Here is a 21192-nt window from a genome sequence, read left to right as displayed (position 1 = left end):
TGAAGCTGCTGTAATGTGTAAAGACGCAGAGTGGTTGGTGTGTGTTCTTCCAGTAGTTTAAAGGGACCGTGTCCCATTGCATTGCTGAGGATAAATTATAGTGTGTACTCAAAGGTGCAAATCCACTAAGGGTTGCTTTGGTCTGCTCAGTCTCAGACCTGGGGCACTGCACCCCTCCACACAGATGGAGTTGGTAATGTATGTGGTGCCTGAAAAAAGGACAAGTTCAGTTTACTTTGGAAGACAGAGATACTGTACCGAGTGCTAACCTGTGGATCCTCCAATGAACAAGGGACACTTCCAAATTGTGTCAGCCTTCCAGAATAATTCCATCAGTTGATTAGCTGGAATAAAAATTTTAGGATAGTGTCATAATAAAATAAATGAGATATATTAGCTTTATTAACTGATTGAAATTGTTTTCAATGGCAAAAAACTGATAATGTCAAGAGTCAGTCCTGATTTTACCAGTAATGCCCACATAATAATAAAAGCCCAGTTATGGATTTATCATATTAATGATATTTCCTGTTATGTTCTTGAGAGTGTGAGACACAGGCATGCATTAATGATGCTGTTGCACCTCTGTGTAGAGAAGATTACTCAATAGGCAGCCATCTTTGAAGCGTAATCATTACAACTGTGAACTACATCGTGATTTTCCCAAAGTGAGCAGATTTCCATTATAACTGCGTAGAAATGAGATTCTATAAAGATTTGAACTCAGATCAATCAAAGTCCAGAGTGTTAACCATTACATAATGAAACCCTCCAGATAGCCCCACAGAATGGAAACTCACATATTTGTGTTGTTGTGTTGTCTCTCTTTTTCATTTCCTGTACCTACTTCTTTCCTGAAACTGAGTGAAACTAACCTTAGCTCCTGAAGATAATTTCCCAGTAAAGTCTTGGAAAATACTAATTTGTTGGTATCAAACATCGAGACACCTGACAGTGAAGGGAAAGCACTTGAAAGCAGCTGTCAGTATGAAACATGACACTTCCTAAATTATTCAAAGGAACATTGTAGAACAAAGAAATTCTGATTTATTTTAAAGGTTGCTTTTTTGTTTCATGCAGATACCTGCTACACTATTGTAGCCTGTGTATGTGTGTGTGTGTGTGTGTGTGTCTTTGTCAGGAAACGTACTTGATAATGAGGGTGAGAAGCCGAAATAACGCCCCCAGGGCGCAACAGGCAGGCAATCTTGTCAAATGCCAGCCATCCTGGCACAAGCTGAGAACACGACCCCCGGTGCCCAAGAACCGCCCGAGACCAAGAAGAGCCCTCACCCCCACGACCATGTCCTGCAGGGGCCAAGGCTCAGCAAGCCCCAGACGACACACACACTAACACACACATATAGGCCAAGTAAATTCTTATGCTGAGTAATTCATGAGGATAGGTTTCTTAACAATCCATAAGGCGGTGCGATGTGTTTGCTTCCATAAGTAATTCACTTACATCACCTAAAATGCACAGTTTGGGTGAGGTTGGGATACAGCAATTAAACCATGTCTTGACATAACCTCTGCTAGAACTTCTGAACAGGTGTACAAGACCATCTAGCATGTATATAGTTCTTAGCAGAGTTGCCTATGCAGTGAATGCATCTGTTTGAGTGTGTTAGGCCCATTTGGAACATCCTTTGTCCTGTGTAGTGAGTTCTATGAAGGGCTTTGCATTGTAGAAGTTGTAAGTTGAGGCTTTTAGACATTTTGAAGGTGTTTAAACATATTGGTGTCCAGAAGTGTTGATATGGAAAGGTCTTGCTCTCATTTTGCAGTTTAATGATAATTTATACATTTTTGATAACAATTCATCAGTACAGAGATTTAGACATTCTGTTACCAATGTAGGTATTTCTAAGTTCAGTTGATTGAGATTAAACATTTTCTGTATAATATTCCAGAAATATGCAGTTGCTGATTCCATATTTTGATGTAATTTGTTGGAATTAATAAAAGCTTCTGTCTTGAATAGATTGTGTTATGCCCGTCTCTTGCGATGATGGAAAATTCAGTCGTTTCTTTGCCTGAAAACACGAAAGAAGTTATTTCTTTATTCTGTACAAACAGAAACCGTCTCAATTAGAAACCAAATTTTATGGAACTGGGAGTTTTGTATGGTAACTGCTTTTTTACCTGATCAGGAATCTTCTCAGGAGGAACAAACTGCTTGTTTAACATTTAAGTCACATCCCAGTTTTGTTGATTTGTTATGAGAGGGACAGTTTAAACCTTTAACTCATCAATGACCCTCTGAAATTACCTGTGTGCGTGTGAAAGGCCTTTCACTTAATTTTGAATTTTTCTTTTGCTACTGCGTCACATCTTCGCTAATGATGATCTAGCCTGGTGTGATGACGTCACCTCGGTCATAGTTAAAAGCTCTGTGAGCGAAGCTGTCTCCCGCCGGGTGCGGTGGCGCGCGCCTGTAATCCAAGCTACCGGGAGGCTGAGGCTGGCGGATCGTTTGAGCTCCGGAGCTCTGAGCTGCAGCGGACTATGCCGATCGGGTGTCCGCACTAAGTTCGGTATCGATATGGTGCTCCTGGGGGAGCCCGGGACCACCAGGTCGTCTAAGGAGGGGTGCACCGGCCCAGGTCGGAAACGGAGCAGGTCAAAGTCCCCGTGCCGCTCAGTAGTGGGATCGCGCCTGTGAATAGACGCTGCAGTGCAGCCTGAGCAACACAGCGAGACCCAGTCTTTTTAACCTACTCACACAACACACACCATCATTATACCTGTCTCTGCATCACACAGCAGCCTCATCAGCCCTTCTTTGTCATCTTTTTACAGTCAAAAACAATCACAAACTTGCTGCTTTCCTTGTCCTGCACCACCTCCACCTGCAGGACAGCTGCAACTACAGTCTGGTATTTACACTGAAAGGTTTTAATGCTGTGAGAGGATCTTATTTGGTTTTTAAATGATGATTAACCCTCATGTGATCCTGTAAAATTCAAACACATTTGTCCCTAATGACAAAAAAATGTCACGTTCCCGAAACTGTGGTGGCATCAGCCCTTTCTACAGTGTGGTCTGCTGGGGGAGCAGCACTACAGCTGCCGACACGAAGACACTCAATAGGCTTATCAAGAAGTCCAGCTTTGTCCTTGGCTGCTTCCTGGGCACTGTGGAGGTGGTGACGGAGAGGAGGATGATAGCAAGGCTGTGCTCCATGTTGTCAAATGACTCCCACCCCATGCATGACCAGTGATGGTATAGTTACCTTGATAAAGTAATCTGATTACGGATTATTCCTTTAAAAAGTAACGTAGTTACTTTACTGATTACATAATTTTAAAAGTAACTAAGTTAGATTACAAGTTACTTTATTAGTTACTTTCAGCAGCTGCCGGTGTTGTGCCAGAAAGTGATTGTCTGCCATAAAATGATTCAGATGTTTCTGTGTGCTTTTATGTGTAATGTCTTTGCTTATATTGGTAAATAGAGTGCAGTCAGCATGATTTATGAAGGGCTTATATATAAAATGAAGATTGTTTTACAACAATCTTTAGGAGATTTCTGCAGCCTTCTCAGACAGATTTCTGTTTAAAAAGACATTTTTTTAATGTCAGTGACAGTTTTTACCTTGATTTAAAAACCAATATATAAAAGTCACTTTACCAAAAACTGAGTGTAGCTTCTACCCTGTGATAGAAATGCTGTTTCTCGCTCAAAATGACCTGATATCATTCATGAGAAAGATGTTTGACATATGTTTCACAGATTACATGCAATCATTTTCTGGCAAACAGCAAAAATCACTTTATGTAAAATACCGGCAGCACCCCCCACTGCCTCAACATAAAAATGACAACCATGAAGCGAGGGCGAGTCAGCCGTGTTTAAGGGCAGCATTTCCTCTGCTACATACTGTCCGACCAACTTCTTCAGCTCTCCCCCACTTACTGGTTTGTACAAAAGTCCAGCGTTTGTTGTTTGGGTCCTGGGGGGGGGGGGGGCCTCCTGCATCTGGTGGGACTCGCTCTGTAAGTGTGACTGCGCCGTGACTCCAAATGTTTGTTCAGCTTTGACGTAGTGTTTTTGAAGATAGATAGCACACAGTGTACTGCTCACCTTGATATTGTCATCTTTAGCTGACACAAACTCAAAATAGTGCCTGTATTTCAGCTAGAAAACGCATATCTCTTTCCTCCCTCCATTGTTTACATTTGTGTCGCCGTATGCTATTATTGTCCTCATGCTGAAAGCGGTGACTTAATTGTCGCATCAGCCAGACGTCACTCCCCCGAGATGCAGGAAGAAAGCAGAAATATATCTTTTTACTGTTAAAACCTGTCAGACCATGGCAGAAAGCTACATGCACCACACAGCAGGCAGAGGGCGCTCATTACCCCCCCAAGTGGAGTTGGGCGGTAGGCACTGCTGATGCGATCGCTGGGGGGGAGGTTGCTCGCCCAGGGCGCCAAACAGGCTAGGACCGCCACTGCGTTACCAGAAAAAAAGCAGTCAAATTAGAGTTACTGACATCACTGTGCATGACACTGTGACAGCTTTGAGGAGCTTCATCAGTGATTACTGCAATAAACATGTGTAACATAATAATCCATTTTGTAACATACACTTCATACAATATATTCTGTCCTCGATTATGTACATATTATTTATACTAATACATACCGTTTATACTGTACATATTTTTATACAGATTTCTTTTTTTATTATTCTACTTTAACTCTTCTACTTTCTATTTTTATTTTATTGTATCTTAAATATGTATCAAAACATGTATAATGGCTGGTGTGCGCGCGCTGTGCCAGTAGTTTAAAAGGACTCCTACTATAGCGCTGAGATTGCATTAAAGGTGTGATCCCACTACTGAGCACCATGTGGTCTTTGCTGCTGATCAGAGGCTGCGTTTGTTGTTCGCTGACCAATTGACTGGTCCTTATATTTGGATAAATTAGGTAGTGGGCTGTCAGACGATATTTGACTCCACAAATTCAGATTTCAGTACATTAGTGTCAGTGCAACATGTCCAAACAGTGACAGCTGAAAGACTCTTAGTTGTACATCAGTAATCCCCTCGGTCTAGTGGATTTTGTTAAAATTATCCCGGAAGACATTACAGTGTTGATCATGACAAAATCCACAACAGTGTAGGGATGACAAGTGTGTAAGTAAGAGACCTGTGGACTTGAGAACTGCGCAAACACTGACGAACATTTCACACATTTCAAAGATGGGGCAAGAAAACTGTTGATGATTTCAGAGGATTTTGTCAAGAGATGACTCTCTTGATGTTTGAGTGTACAGAAAATAGTCGCTGTCAGAAGTGGGAATCAAACCCACGCCTCCAGGGGGAGACTGCGACCTGAACGCAGCGCCTTAGACCGAATCGGCCTTTCTCTGCGACATAATGGAGCATTTTAATGCGTTAAACCTGCACCTTCAGGGAGCGAACCGCGTGATTACGCAGATGTATCACACAGTGAAAGCTTTTCAAGTGACGCTGCGCCTACGAGAGGCGCAGATATAAAAAGGGAATTTATGCCACTTATTTCCATGTTGCCCCTAAAAAAAAAAAAAAAAAAAAAAAAAAATACAGTCTCCACCGCTGTGTTTGCAGCTGCGCTTGTTGCTGATAAACTGGACACACTGTGCAGTTTACGCAGCGTTTTTCTGACGCTGCCGCGCAGAAATTCACATTACAGTTTTGACCTGAAAATTTTGCAAACTTTTATCAGCTTGATATATTCTCATTTTCCCTAATGGGTTTTTTAAGCTCGAGCTGTACGTAGCGGTTCCATGGTGTAATGGTTAGCACTCTGGACTCTGAATCCAGCGATCCGAGTTCAAATCTCGGTGGGACCTGAGATTTTGGGAGGGGCTAAATTAAATCCCTAAATAAGCCGGTGAGGTGGGGGAAAGGGTTCCCCACACCAGCCAAGTTTCCAAAAAGTAGTATTTAATACAAAAACCTAAAAGACAGTTACTCTAGCACAAAAATTAAAATAATCCATAGTTCCAAGAAAATCAATCAACTTCTTTCAGTGTATTTCTGTCAGTGCATAAAGAATATAGTTATTTCGTTTTTTACTTTGAAAAAGACAAACACCACATGCTGTGTTTGTCTTTTACTTTGCTGTATTGTGAGCTGCAGTCAACTTAAAGCTGCAAAACACGCACACGCACACACGGTCTTGGTATGAAAGAAAAAAATTACACACACATTTCTTTCTCATAAAAACCGTGATTCTGTCTTCTTACAATACTGAAATACTTGCTTGTTTATTATTATTATCAGTTTATTTCGAACCTCGAGAGGATTTTGTCACAAGAAGACTCTCTTGATGTTTGAGTGTACAGAAAACAGTCACTGTCAGAAGTGGGATTCGAACCCACGCCTCCAGAGGAGACTGCGACCTGAACGCAGCGCCTTAGACCGCTCGGCCATCCTGACACTAACAACCTCCACATATGTTACCAATTATGCAACGTCTTTCACAGCAGCCGGACATGAACATTTGAAAGGTAAACAAGCATCGCTGTGAAATTATTAATATTGTCATATGATAGGGGAACATCTCAGATATCATCCACCCTTCCTCTCCTGTGATCACATAAAATTATTTCAGTAAAATGTTTTTAAAACTCTGTTTTTATATTCTGAGGTTTTAAAATGTGAGGGACTGTGATCAGTTCAGAAAGATATTTGTAATATTGGCAAAAACTGAAAATAATCTTAGATATTTGAGTCATCTGTTTTATTTGAACGATTTTTTATCATAAGTAAAGGTTGTTGATAGCTGATCACTTACAGTTTTATTTACTTTTTGTGACTAAAGTTGTTGCTATGATCAAACAGATTTGCTGCAGTTTTGATTCTCATCAGTGCTCTGAGTTTGTTATTGTTTATGTGATCATACCCGTAACACAACAAACACCTTCTGTACATGTTGCTCTTGTCTTTCTGACTTTGGATGCATCGTGAACTGCAATCTAAGTTGCAACACATAAAAATAAACACACACACAATGAGTTTTAAAAAATCACACACTAATTTCTCATGTTTTGGAGTGATTACATGCATTACATGCTTCCTTTTAAAATTATTAGCTTTTTACTGCTTCGCGTCTAGTGATGACGTCATCTCATCACTAGCCTGATGAAGTGACGTCACCTCAGTCGTCGTTAAAAGCCCTGTGAATGCTGGCTCGCTTTCGCCGGGTGCGGTGGCGCGCGCCTGTAATCCAAGCTACCGGGAGGCTGAGGCTGGCGGATCGTTTGAGCTCAGGAGCTCTGAGCTGCAGCGGACTATGCCGATCGGGTGTCCGCACTAAGTTCGGTATCGATATGGTGCTCCTGGGGGAGCCCGGGACCACCAGGTCGTCTAAGGAGGGGTGCACCGGCCCAGGTCGGAAACGGAGCAGGTCAAAGCCCTCGTGCCGCTCAGTAGTGGGATCGCGCCTGTAAATAGACGCTGCAGTGCAGCCTGAGCAACACGGCGAGACCCAGTCTTTTTAACCTACTCACACAACACACACCATCATTATCTGTCGCTGCGTCACACAGCAGCCTCACCAGCCCTTCTTTGTCATCTTTTTACAGTCAAAAACAATCACAAACTTGCTGCTTTCCTTGTCCTGCACCACCTCCACCTGCAGGACAGCTGCAACTACACCTTTCACCCTAAGTGAACGAGTCTGTGTGCTCCAAGGCTTGAGTGCCAATGGTGATTGCTCCTGGAGGTTAAACGTCACCACCGTAGTACACCTTGGCTGGCGGTCCCTTACTTTGAGACGTTGCCCTGCGGGGGACGACGTGGAGTTGGACTTCTCCCTCAGCGCCACACTTGTTATGAATTCTTCTTCCTCTGTAACAGCAGCATGAGATGAACATTTAAGAAGACATAGGGAGCTCTGTGAAATTAGGAATTTCGCTAAATTATCTGTTGTACAGTGTCAGGATGGCCGAGCGGTCTAAGGCGCTGCGTTCAGGTCGCAGTCTCCTCTGGAGGCGTGGGTTCGAATCCCACTTCTGACAGTAACCGTTTTCTGTACACTCAAACATCAAGAGAGTCTTCTTGTGACAAAATCCTCTCGAGGTTCGAAATAAACTGATAATAATAATAAACAAGCAAGTATTTCAGTATTGTAAGAAGACAGAATCACGGTTTTTATGAGAAAGAAATGCGTGTGTAATTTTTTTCTTTCATACCAAGACCGTGTGTGCGTGTGCGTGTTTTGCAGCTTTAAGTTGACTGCAGCTCACAATACAGCAAAGTAAAAGACAAACACAGCATGTATAGAGTGGTGTTTGTCTTTTTCAAAGTAAAAAACGAAATAACTATATTCTTTATGCACTGACAGAAATACACTGAAGTTGATTGATTTTCTTGGAGCTATGGATTATTTTAATTTTTGTGCTAGAGTAACTGTCTTTTAGGTTTTTGTATTAAATACTACTTTTTGGAAACTTGGCTGGTGTGCGGAACCCTTTCCCTCACCTCACCGGCTTATTTAGGGATTTAATTTAGCCCCTCCCAAAATCCCAGGTCCCACCGAGATTTGAACTCGGATCGCTGGATTCAGAGTCCAGAGTGCTAACCATTACACCATGGAACCGCTACGTACAGCTTGAGCTTAAAAAAACCCATTAGGGAAAATGAGAATATATCAAGCTGATAAAAGTTTGCAAAATTTTCAGGTAAAAACTGTAATGTGAATTTCTGCGTGGCAACGTCAGAAAAACGCTGCGTAAACTGCACAGTGTGTCCAGTTTATCAGCAACAAGCGCAGCTGCAAACACAGCGGTGGAGACTGTATTTTTTTTTTTTTTTTTTTTTAGGGGCAACATGGAAATAAGTGGCATAAATTCCCTTTTTATATCTGCGCCTCTCGTAGGCGCAGCGTCACTTGAAAAGCTTTCACTGTGTGATACATCTGCGTAATCACGCGGTTCGCTCCCTGAAGGTGCAGGTTTAACGCATTAAAATGCTCCATTATGTCGCAGAGAAAGGACGACTCGGTTTAAGGCGCTGCGTTCAGGTCGCAGTCTCCCCCTGGAGGCGTGGGTTTGAATCCCACTTCTGACATTTAAACATGTTGATTGTAGGATGAAACACATGCTGTTAGAAGTGAGATCGGAAGACTACAACCTCATTTCAGCGCCAGTAGCCAATCAGCGCCTTGATTGGCTACCTATTCTAATTGCTGCTCGTGTTGTATTTGATGACATTAACAACTCCACAGAGATGCATATTTCCTTTCAAAGGTTAATATATGGCCACTGTCATCTGTAACACCATCAGATCGCTATCCCCTCGATGGCTGGGTGCTGTCCCAGCTGCTTCCTTGAAGGTGATGGCCACACCTGCTTCACAAGCCCTAGCAAGCATTATGGCGTGTGACCTTGGACTTTTTCGCGTCTTTGGGTCATCGGGTGGGTACCCTCCTTCATCAGTGTTTCATTAATTAACCCACAACATTTCCAGAAGGCTTGACAACCAGCCCCAGCATCCTGGGACAGCCCCCTCAGGCTTCACTGTCACCACTCTAAGATAATGCCTCTCTGCCGGGTGGGTTACCGGGGCTAAACTTGCCATCAGCCAGGATGGTTTGGCATGATGTCAATACAAGCAACACACACCATCATAATACCTGTCTCTATTTCACACAGCAGCTTCATCGCCCCTTCTTTTCTTTTCTTTCTTTCTTTCTTTTTTTTTTATCTTTTTACAGTCAAAAACACTCACAAACCCGCTGCTCTGCTTATCCTGCACCACCTCCACCTGCAGGAAAGCTGCAACTACAGTCTGGTATTCATACTGAAAAGTTCTAATGCTGTGAGGTCATCATTTGGTTCTGTTTTACTGTTATAGTTTGGGTCCTCTGGTCACCTAGAAGGGCAGGATCACTGTTGTTCTTCAAGAATCAAGAATCAAGAATGCCTTTATTAGTCCCACAAATGGGGAAATTTGAATTGGGAAATTCTTAATGATCACCTTTACAAAATATTTAAAATAATAATTAAACACTTTTGAAAGTGTGAAAGTCATAAGTGTTGGATTGGGATGAGACCTGATGACTTTCAATGCAACAAGACATGATTCACATCGTTTTCATTCCAATGGTCACCCTCTCACCCTTTGAATGTGAGTTAAAAATAGTCTGTAGTTTCAGAGGTAGTGTAGAACAAGCAGCAGGTTTGTGAGCATTTTTGAGGGGAGTAAGAAGACAAATGAAGCTACTGTATGGTGCAAAATATGTATAATGGTTATTGTGTGCACTGTGCCGACAGTTTAAAAGGACTGTATCCCTGTTATGAGGGCTGTTTAATCTCCTGGTAAGGATCAGGTAGAAGCCACTGTGGGGCATTCGATTAGAAAGGCTCGAGAGGATGTACAGTCCAATAGGGGTTTATTTGGTATAGCACATGATGATACAGGTGTGAGCATAGGGTGTAGGTGTGTGTGTGGTTCTGAAAGATAAACAAATACAAAAGAATTTCAATATACCTACTAACAGTATTTACACTAGTACATAACTACAAAGGACTACAACTACTACAACATTCACAGTTATTAGGTGGTTAATAGTCTCTGGAGCATTGCTTGCCCACTGACGAAGCTCAAATCCACCCTCAGCCAAGAGTGACTGCAGTTTCCGTATCAGCAGCTGCGCTTCCTCCTTGGAAGCCACGCTCCTGAGACAGTTGTCCACATAGAAACACCGTTCCACTGCAATGCGCACATCTTCCCCTGGAGCACTGTGATCAAGAACATGTTTTTGTAGTGCAAATGTTGCACAGCATGGGCTGCAGGTGGTTCCGAATGGTAGGACTTGCCACTCGTAGACACTCGGGACTGTCTCTCTCTGTAGATCTCTCCACAGAAATTGGAGAAGGGCCCCGTCCTCCGGCAGCAACCGCACCTGGTGGAACATCCCTTTAATATCACTGCTAACAGCAATGGAATGTTCCCGGAAGCGCCATAGAACTCCTAACAGGCTAGAGGTCAGCGTGGGCCCTGGAAGAAGCAGGTCATTCAGACTGGTGCCCTGGTAGTTGAACGAGCAATTGAAAACAATGCGGTTCTTCTCATTATGGCATACCATATGGTGAGGGATGTACCAAGACTCACGATCAGCCCTCAGTTTTTCCTCCTGGACTCTCACCACATACCCTGCCTTCTGAAGCTTTTCCATCTCCTCACAATAGGCTGCTGCTCGCTCACCATCCTTAGCCAAGCGTCTTTCTGTACTGCGGAGATGGCTGAGAACCGCTTCCTTTGGCGCTTGCAGTGTTGGCATGTTCTTCACCCGCAGCAATGGGGTGGCATAGCGCTGAATCCCATCTACTTCAGTCCGCACAGTCCTTCCCTCCAACATGTCAATACACTCCTGGTCTTGTCGGGAACGGGAAGCTACCCTTTCACTTTTGTAGGGCAGAACATCCATCTGCCAGAGCCTCTGTACATGTTGGAACAACTCTGCCGATGGGGAGGCTAGGGACACATGCAAACACTCAGTGGCTTGACGCTGCTGTCGCACGTACTTCGTTGGTCCCTGGAGGACCCAGCCTAACCGAGTCTTCACGGCAGCTGGTCCCCCGGGTGGTCCCAGACGTACAGGCTCTGTTGGAGTGATGAGATGCGGGTAGTCCGAACCAATTAGAAGGACCGGCTGGACCTGACTGAACTCGGTCAGTGGCAACTCCTTTAGGTGTTTATATTTCCTTTTCAGCATCCTCACTGGGTAGGTGTGCTCTGCCAAACCTAACTGCTCCGCAGTGAAGGCTCCCGATATCTTAAAAATCTTGCGTGGCTGGTCAGCAGGGGCTATAGAGAATGACACAGATGACCCATAGATCACTCTCAGTTCCTGATGCACTGTCCTCAGAGTAAGGTCTTCTGGCTCACCCTGCAACTGTAGGGCCTTTGCTGCCTGAGAAAGCAGGATTGTGCGCTCCGAGCCATCATCCAAGATAGCATAGGCTTCCATGCGTTGTTTCCCGTTACATAGGGTCACTTTGCTCACCTTCAGCAACACTGGGCTGCAACCTGACCGTCGATCCAGGTAGAGCACGTCATTCCCCCGGGGAACAGGGCTGTTGTCTGGAGTAGGCTTGACATTCACCGCATGGAGGGCATCCAGATGTTTCCCTTTACATTGCTTGCAGGTAGTTTTGAGTCAGCAATTGACTGCTTGATGAGCACGGCCACAGCGCCAACACTTCTTGTTAGCTTTCACCCAGGTGCTCTTCTGCTCTGTGGTCAGCTGACTGAAGATGGAGCACTGATTTAGATAGTGTTCAGAATTGGAGCAGTATGGACAATACACTTGCCGCTCCGCTGGTTTGCTGCTCCACGATGACGGGAACTCCTGGCGGCCACTGCCTGGTGGCTCTGCACCATGGAGGATCGTGGTGGGCCGCGTCGCCCTTTGCTCCTTGCGTTGGTCTTTCTGTGGGTCTCTACCCCCTCTGGTGCTGTCTCCGATGGTTTCAAACACCGTTTCCTGCATCATAAGCTCATATTCTAACCACTCCGCGAAATTGAGCAGCGTGGGGATGCGGACATGCTGTGGGTACAGGTATCGCTTAAACTCAGCTCTCATATCCTGTGGTAGCTTAAGGAGCAACCTTGTCACGTGTGACCCACACTGAAGTTCAATATGGCCACTCTCTCCAAGCTGATCGAGCATTCCCACTAGTGCCCGCACGCACAGTGCAAACATCTTAAAGGCGCTGATGTCATTGGTGCGGATATTAGGGGCTTCCATCAGTTCTGCAATGCGTTTCAAGACTAGCTGGTGGGGTTGTCCATAATGTTCAGTAAGAGACGCCATGGTATCCGAGTATGGTTGCCTCCTACAGGGGCACTGTACGTGCCGGCCTTAGTTATCGAGTACACAAGTGTGACCGCTGGTGCTTGCTCTGATCCCTTTCCCATTCTCTCCATGTGCTCAGTTAGCTCCCCCACTCTGTAGTCGTGCGCTGCTGCAAATGGCACTGGTTCGGGGGCTACGTCTTCAATGGGAGGGGGCGGTGGCGGCCAATCATCTGCAGCCTCGTCACCCACACTGGAGGGTATACTAGTAGATGACCGCCGGTGTAGTGGCGGTGGTGGTGAGCTAGCACCTGCTGCGTACCTTAACGAAGCAGCCCGAGGTAATACGGGGGGAGCAGGTGGGTTTTGCAGGGAGTTTGGCCCAATAGCGCTGGCGCTAAGCTGCATCTGCATTTGCAGAACTGTACGGTGTAGTCTCTGGTTATCCTCCTGCAGCTGCTTAATTGCCCCCAGGATAACAGATGTGGTCTCAGGGTTTTGATCACGGGGGGAAGCAGGAGTACAGGAATATAATGGCCGCTCTTAACGTTAACAGATCACTTGACCGCAACTAATAATCATAACAGTCACAGGCAACAACAATATACTCACGGGTATCTGAACGCACACATAATCCCGAAGGCTAACACATAACACCGCTCACGTCTCCCATACACATCCCACTTCTGCTCGCTATTCTGCTCTTCTGGCCACACGCCGCTCACAGTGACAGCATCCCCAGGCTCGCCCTCTGATTATCTGCACGAGTGAACCATCAGGGGTGCACGCACTGAGTGCATGATCCAGTGACCACAAGAGGGCTCCTATGCACAGTTTCAATCAACCCATCAGTCCTTCATAACAATCCCACTGTAGCGCGGAGGCTGCATTACAGCGTGTACTCAGAGGTGGGATCCCACTACTGGGCAACACGGGGGATTTGACGCTGATCAGAGGCTGCATTTGTTTACTGAGGGATACGCTATTCCCCATTTTGTGATAAATAAGGAAGTGGGGTTTCAAATGATGAGCGTTTGACTTTTAGTTGTACGCAAGCAATCCCCTCCTTCTAGTGGATTTGGCAGAATGATCCACGTTCACAAGAAACAGGCGAGTGTAACGATGACAAGTGCGCAGCTAAGCGAACGCCGTATTTCAGAAATGTGCAGACTTTTCAGGATTGAGTGGATTTTGTTGGATAAGAGTGCAAAGTGCTGGATGGGAAGAAAACAGTCACTGTCAGAAGTGGGATTCGAACCCACGCCTCCAGGGGAGACTGCGACCTGAACGCAGCGCCTTAGACCGCTCGGCCATCCTGACACTCCATGAAAACCAATTTGGCGAAATCCATAATTCCACAGAGCTCCCTATGTCTTCTTAAATGCTGCCGTTACAGAGGACGCATTCACAGCATGTGTGGCGCCGAGGGAGAGGTCCAACTCCACGTCGTCTCCCGGAGGGCAACCTATAAAAGTAAGGGACTGCCAGCCAAGGTGTACTACGGCGGTGAAGTTTAACTTCCAGGAGCAATCACCACTGGCACTCAAGCCTTGGAGCATACAGACTCGCTCACTTAGGGTGAAAGATGTAGTTGCAGCTGTCCTGCAGGTGGAGGTGGTGCAGGACAAGCAAAGCAGCATTGTTGTGAGTATTTTGGAATAAAAATATGAAGCGTATTTCAGAAATGTGCTGTGTGACGCAGAGACAGATATAATGATGTTGTGTGAGTAGGTTAAAAAGACTGGGTCTCGCTGTGTTGCTCAGGCTGCACTGCAGCGTCTATTCACAGGCGCGATCCCACTACTGAGCGGCACGAGGGATTTGACCTGCTCCGTTTCCGACCTGGGCCGGTGCACCCCTCCTTAGACGACCTGGTGGTCCCGGGCTCCCCCAGGAGCACCATATCGATACCGAACTTAGCGCGGACACCCGATCGGCATAGTCCGCTGCAGCTCAGAGCTCCTGAGCTCAAGCGATCCGCCAGCCTCAACCTCCCGGTAGCTTGGATTACAGGCGCGCGCCACCGCACCCGGCGAGAAGCAACCTCACTCACAGAGCCTTTAAGGACGACTGAGGTGACGTCATCACACCAGGCTAGTGCCCATAAAGCATAATATACAGGAGAAACAGCTTTCCAAATAAAAAATACCCTGATTTTTGTATACGCCTTCCAGTCTGTGAAGTAAAATGTTGTGGAAAGTAGATGAATGGGAATGCTTGGGATGAGGGTCAGAGGGGAGTATGCAGCCTCACTCACAGAGCTTTTAACTATGAGTCATGTGACATAATCAGGTAAACGATATGGCTAATTTATAGTCTTCTGTTCCTCAGATTATGACACCAAAGCAAAAGAGAAACACAACAACACAAATATGAGAGTTTCCATACTGCTGGGTTCTCTGGGTGGTTTCATTGTGTAATGATTTGCACTCTGGATTTTGACTGAATGATCTGAGTTGAGATTTTTGTAGAATTTCATTTCTAAACAGACAGTGTCAGAAGTCAATGTCCTCTAAAGTCTGGGAAAGTGACGTTGTAGTCCACAGCTGTAATGATTACACTTCAAATATCACTATATACTCAGTAATTCTGTCACACAGAGATGTGACAGTGACATTAGTGCAAACTTTTTTCTCACACTGTGAAATACACATTGCCAGAAGTATAAAATATCATTAAAACCAGGGCTGACTTCCTTTCTTTACATTATCAGCTTTTAACCATTAAAATGTAATTTACTCACTAAGTAAAGCGAATATGATTTTTTATAAGTTCGAGCTGTACGTAGCGGTTCCATGGTGTAATGGTTAGCACTCTGGACTCTGAATCCAGCGATCCGAGTTCAAATCTCGGTGGGACCTGAGATTTTGGGAGGGGCTAAATTAAATCCCTAAATAAGCCGGTGAGGTGAGGGAAAGGGTTCCCCACACCAGCCAAGTTTCCAAAAAGTAGTATTTAATACAAAAACCTAAAAGACAGTTACTCTAGCACAAAAATTAAAATAATCCATAGTTCCAAGAAAATCAATCAACTTCTTTCAGTGTATTTCTGTCAGTGCATAAAGAATATAGTTATTTCGTTTTTTACTTTGAAAAAGACAAACACCACATGCTGTGTTTGTCTTTTACTTTGCTGTATTGTGAGCTGCAGTCAACTTAAAGCTGCAAAACACGCACACGCACACACGGTCTTGGTATGAAAGAAAAAAATTACACACACATTTCTTTCTCATAAAAACCGTGATTCTGTCTTCTTACAATACTGAAATACTTGCTTGTTTATTATTATTATCAGTTTATTTCGAACCTCGAGAGGATTTTGTCACAAGAAGACTCTCTTGATGTTTGAGTGTACAGAAAACAGTCACTGTCAGAAGTGGGATTCGAACCCACGCCTCCAGAGGAGACTGCGACCTGAACGCAGCGCCTTAGACCGCTCGGCCATCCTGACACTAACAACCTCCACATATGTTACCAATTATGCAACGTCTTTCACAGCAGCCGGACATGAACATTTGAAAGGTAAACAAGCATCGCTGTGAAATTATTAATATTGTCATATGATAGGGGAACATCTCAGATATCATCCACCCTTCCTCTCCTGTGATCACATAAAATTATTTCAGTAAAATGTTTTTAAAACTCTGTTTTTATATTCTGAGGTTTTAAAATGTGAGGGACTGTGATCAGTTCAGAAAGATATTTGTAATATTGGCAAAAACTGAAAATAATCTTAGATATTTGAGTCATCTGTTTTATTTGAACGATTTTTTATCATAAGTAAAGGTTGTTGATAGCTGATCACTTACAGTTTTATTTACTTTTTGTGACTAAAGTTGTTGCTATGATCAAACAGATTTGCTGCAGTTTTGATTCTCATCAGTGCTCTGAGTTTGTTATTGTTTATGTGATCATACCCGTAACACAACAAACACCTTCTGTACATGTTGCTCTTGTCTTTCTGACTTTGGATGCATCGTGAACTGCAATCTAAGTTGCAACACATAAAAATAAACACACACACAATGAGTTTTAAAAAATCACACACTAATTTCTCATGTTTTGGAGTGATTACATGCATTACATGCTTCCTTTTAAAATTATTAGCTTTTTACTGCTTCGCGTCTAGTGATGACGTCATCTCATCACTAGCCTGATGAAGTGACGTCACCTCAGTCGTCGTTAAAAGCCCTGTGAATGCTGGCTCGCTTTCGCCGGGTGCGGTGGCGCGCGCCTGTAATCCAAGCTACCGGGAGGCTGAGGCTGGCGGATCGTTTGAGCTCCGGAGCTCTGAGCTGCAGCGGACTATGCCGATCGGGTGTCCGCGCTAAGTTCGGTATCGATATGGTGCTCCTGGGGGAGCCCGGGACCACCAGGTCGTCTAAGGAGGGGTGCACCGGCCCAGGTCGGAAACGGAGCAGGTCAAAGTCCCCGTGCCGCTCAGTAGTGGGATCGCGCCTGTGAATAGACGCTGCAGTGCAGCCTGAGCAACACAGCGAGACCCAGTCTTTTTAACCTACTCACACAACACACACCATCATTATACCTGTCTCTGCATCACACAGCAACCTCATCAGCCCTTCTTTGTCATCTTTTTACAGTCAAAAACCCTCACAAACTTGCTGCTTTCCTTGTCTTGCACCACCCCCACCTGCAGGACAGCACCAAATAAATCCTTCCCCCTAAATACTTCTGCTGCCCCACAGGTGGAGACAAACTCATACTAGAAAATATATTCTGGTAAATAGTTGAAGTGCGTCATCTGTTCAAATGAGGAAAGACAACACAAAACAGAATCCTGCACAAATGAAATTGAATCACTTAGTAAACTTAATGAGGTATATTTTGTCTTCCAGCATCTTACAGTGAAGGAACAAATGCACTGATAAAACCCTCCCAGCATCAAATTTATTAATTAGTTTTTGTGCTGAGGAGAGTCCATGTTTTCATTACAGTCAGAAAAATTCAAAATGAAGCTGAAAGGCCCCTCACACCCATACTGGTTTCAGAGACTCACCGGACCTTCGTTAAGTTAATAAAGGTTTATAAACTGGAATGGAACAAGCAGTTTATTCCCCCTGAGTTACATAAAGATCAAATATGTTTTAGTTTGGCGGGACCTGGTTGTGTGAGGTCAAAATTGATACTTCTGTCTTCAAAAGTGTGTTGAACGTATCCTTTCAAGTGCCACACATATCGCTGATTCTAAAGCCTCTAAAATAGCAGCATGATAGCAATTTGGGAGTAAAGAGAATCAATAATATTGCTAAAACTTTCAGAGGAAGAAGCCAGGATGGCCAAGCGGTCTAAGTTGCTGTGTTCAGGTTGCAGGAGCAGTGTGGGCTCAAATCCCACTTCTGATATCATGTGTTTTCTAAGCATGAAATATTTTGAAAACTTGTTCACATGCAACTGTTTGGTCCCTTATTTTGACAAAATCCACTCAAACATATTCCTTACACTTTGCACGTGAAAAGTTAATCAGTGTTTGCACATTTTGCACACTTGTCATCGATACAGTCGCGGGAGTTTTGTCAGGATGAACACTGTAATGTGTTCATGGATAATTCTGCCAAATTGACTAGAGAAAGGGGATTATTGATGTACAACTACAAATTTTCAGCTCTTTCTTTGGACGTGTTGTTTCAACACTGTTGTACAGAAACCTGATTTTGTGAAGTTAAAACTTTCAGCAAGTTGAAATAACGCTTATCATTTGACACCCCACTGCCTCATTTATCCCAAAATTAGGAAGAGTTAATTTTGTCAGTAAACAACAAACATAGCCTCAGATCAGCATGAAAGCTCCCGTGGTGCTAGTGGGAGCTCACCATTGAGTACACACTGTAATGCAGCTACAGTGGGACACAGTCCTTTTAAACTGTTGGTACAGCGCATGCACAGCAACCACTAGACCATACAGCAGCTTTATCACCCCAGCATTGTTTTTTTACTCCCCTCAAAAATGCTCACAAACCTGCTGCCCTGCTTGCTCTACAGCACCCCTGCCTGGAGGACAGCTGCAACTACAGACTATTAACACATTCAAAGGGTGAGAGGGTCACGATTGGTATGAAAATGATGTGAATCATGTCTTGTTGCCTTGAAAGTCATCAGGTCTCATCCCAATCCAACACTTATGACCGACTTTCAAAAGTGTTTAATTATTATTTTAAATAATTTGTAAAGGTGATCATTAAGAACAACAGTGATCCTGCCCTCCTAGGTGACCAGAGGACCCAAACATGACATTAAAACAGAACCAAATGATGACCTCACAGCATTAGTTTGAATACCAGACTGTAGTTGCAGCTTTCCTGCAGGTGGAGGTGGTGCAGGACAAGCAGAGCAGCAGGTTTGTGAGTGCATAGGGGGCTTATTAATTTTGCCCTCTCAGAACCTCAGGTCCCACTGAGATTTGAACTCAGATCGCTGGATTCAGAGTCCAGAGTGCTAACCATTACACCATGGAACCACAGTTCATGGGGGTGCCATAGTCAAGTTACAGCAGCGAATAATTCTTCCAGACGATCAACACCAATTAAAACGTTGGATGGAAGATAAATGAGACATATTCGCTTTACTAAGTGATTAAATTATAATTTAATGGTTAAAAGCTGATAATGTAAAGAGAGGAGGTCAGCCCTGATTTTATCAGTAAGGTTCAAATAATAGCAAAGCACACATTCACCAGTGCTGTATTCATTATATTAATGATATTTTATACTGCTAGCAATGTGTATTTCACAATGTGAGACAAAAGTTTGCACTGATGTCACTGTCACATCTCTGTGTGACAGGATTACTTAGTATACAGCGATATTTGAAGTGTAATCATTACAACTGTGGACTACAATGCGTCTCTCCCAAACTTTAAAGGACATTGATTTCATGACTGCTTAGAAATGACATTCTACAAAGATCTGAACTCAGATCATTCAGTCAAAGTCCAGAGTGCAAATCACTGCACAATGAAACCACCAGACAGTCCCACAGTATGGTGTCATAATCTGAGGTACAGAAAACAGAAGAACCTGCATAAAAATAAATCATTTCTTTATTCTGTACAATGTCTTATCATATATCTTTACCTGATTATGTCACATCAGTCATAGTTAAAAGCTCTGTGAGTGAGGCTGCTTTTCGCGTGTGATCCAAGCTACCGGGAGGTTGAGGCTGGCGGATCATTTGAGCTCAGGAGGTCTGAGCTGCAGCAGACTGTGCTGATCGGGTGTTCACACACAGCATGTCCTGTTGACAGTACAGTAGGACTCACATAGATTACACAAATGGTGCTTGACATCTCAGACTAATGTCCCCGAAATGAACTGCTGGGCCTGAGGAGGATTGTATTGTAGATGTGAGCAATTTTAGCTCTCTGTATTTCAAAGTAATGCAGTTACTCTGCTATCAGTGCTAGAGGTCAAATTTTTAACAAAAGTGTGAGGTTTCTTCTACTGGTGGAGGCAGATGACTGCCCCTCCCTGAGCCTGGTTAGCAGCAAAATTAGCCAGTTTAGCTAAACTAGCTTAACTACTTTTACTGTGAGAAAACCTTCTGGTAATTGTGGACATTTGCCTGAAATTATTTGTTAAAGTAATCGCATTTAGACATTAAAAACTAAAAAAGATTAGGTTTCATGTTATGCTAATACATAAGAGGCTAATATTAACCAAAGCCTTTCTTTACCTAAAGTGATGAGCTCTGGCAGGGCCGGCCCAAGCCTAAAAGCCCTATACATTGCTGTTTAATATACACAAGCCTATTGAAAGTATTTCAGTATGATAAACATTGTAAAATTGTGTCATGTCCATGACACTGAGGAGGTTGGGACAAGCATCAGTAATGGCATATCCAATGTAGAGAACATAGGCCTTTTATGTTGGACATGCTGTTTCATCAAAGAGATGTATATTTTTGCATAACTCTGAAAATGCACCTAATTACTGACTACTAAATAAGCCATTTGTAATATGTAATGAATAATTATATACAGAATTTCTCAGCATCAGAGAAATTATATTGAATATAAGTGGTCAGCAATTGAGCCATAAAGCGCAGTAAGTATGTAATTACAGTGTTATACCACAAAATTACGTGGAGGCACTCCGAGACCATGAATGAGGTAAAAAAGTGAGATCTACTAGTCTATCCATGCAATCTGACCACAGCATGAAAACAACAAAGCACTGTCACCACAGGAAGGGTGAGTTAACCAATCAGATTAAACCACTACAGCTTACACATGCACAGTTATGTCTGAACATTCATGCATGAATAAGGCCAAGATGTGCCCAGCCAGAATGTCCCATCCAATGAATCTTGCAAATATTCAACAACCTCGACATATGAGTGTCATGATTTTGCAGTGTAACAGACAGGTGAACGACCCAA

The 21192-nt window shown here is 43.8% G+C and overlaps 8 non-coding genes across 8 annotated transcripts; 3 read left to right on the top strand and 5 right to left on the bottom strand.

Annotated features, from left to right (window-relative positions):
- Window positions 1–5772: 5772 nt before the first annotated feature.
- trnaq-cug (transfer RNA glutamine (anticodon CUG)) lies at window positions 5773–5844 on the top strand. The gene has a single exon. It is a non-coding gene; the product is annotated as a tRNA-Gln (tRNA).
- Window positions 5845–6350: 506 nt separating this feature from the next.
- trnal-cag (transfer RNA leucine (anticodon CAG)) lies at window positions 6351–6433 on the bottom strand. The gene has a single exon. It is a non-coding gene; the product is annotated as a tRNA-Leu (tRNA).
- A 1500-nt stretch (window positions 6434–7933) lies between these two features.
- Window positions 7934–8016, top strand: trnal-cag (transfer RNA leucine (anticodon CAG)). The gene has a single exon. It is a non-coding gene; the product is annotated as a tRNA-Leu (tRNA).
- Window positions 8017–8525: 509 nt separating this feature from the next.
- On the bottom strand, window positions 8526–8597 carry trnaq-cug (transfer RNA glutamine (anticodon CUG)). The gene has a single exon. It is a non-coding gene; the product is annotated as a tRNA-Gln (tRNA).
- A 5439-nt stretch (window positions 8598–14036) lies between these two features.
- trnal-cag (transfer RNA leucine (anticodon CAG)) lies at window positions 14037–14119 on the bottom strand. The gene has a single exon. It is a non-coding gene; the product is annotated as a tRNA-Leu (tRNA).
- A 1469-nt stretch (window positions 14120–15588) lies between these two features.
- trnaq-cug (transfer RNA glutamine (anticodon CUG)) lies at window positions 15589–15660 on the top strand. The gene has a single exon. It is a non-coding gene; the product is annotated as a tRNA-Gln (tRNA).
- A 506-nt stretch (window positions 15661–16166) lies between these two features.
- trnal-cag (transfer RNA leucine (anticodon CAG)) lies at window positions 16167–16249 on the bottom strand. The gene has a single exon. It is a non-coding gene; the product is annotated as a tRNA-Leu (tRNA).
- A 2952-nt stretch (window positions 16250–19201) lies between these two features.
- trnaq-cug (transfer RNA glutamine (anticodon CUG)) lies at window positions 19202–19273 on the bottom strand. The gene has a single exon. It is a non-coding gene; the product is annotated as a tRNA-Gln (tRNA).
- Window positions 19274–21192: the final 1919 nt, after the last annotated feature.

Source organism: Archocentrus centrarchus, chromosome 24, assembly GCF_007364275.1.
Source record: "Archocentrus centrarchus isolate MPI-CPG fArcCen1 chromosome 24, fArcCen1, whole genome shotgun sequence".
Lineage (NCBI taxonomy): Eukaryota > Metazoa > Chordata > Actinopteri > Cichliformes > Cichlidae > Archocentrus > Archocentrus centrarchus.
The sequence above is the reverse complement of the archived record's forward strand: the minus strand, read 5'-3'. Positions and strand labels throughout refer to the sequence as shown.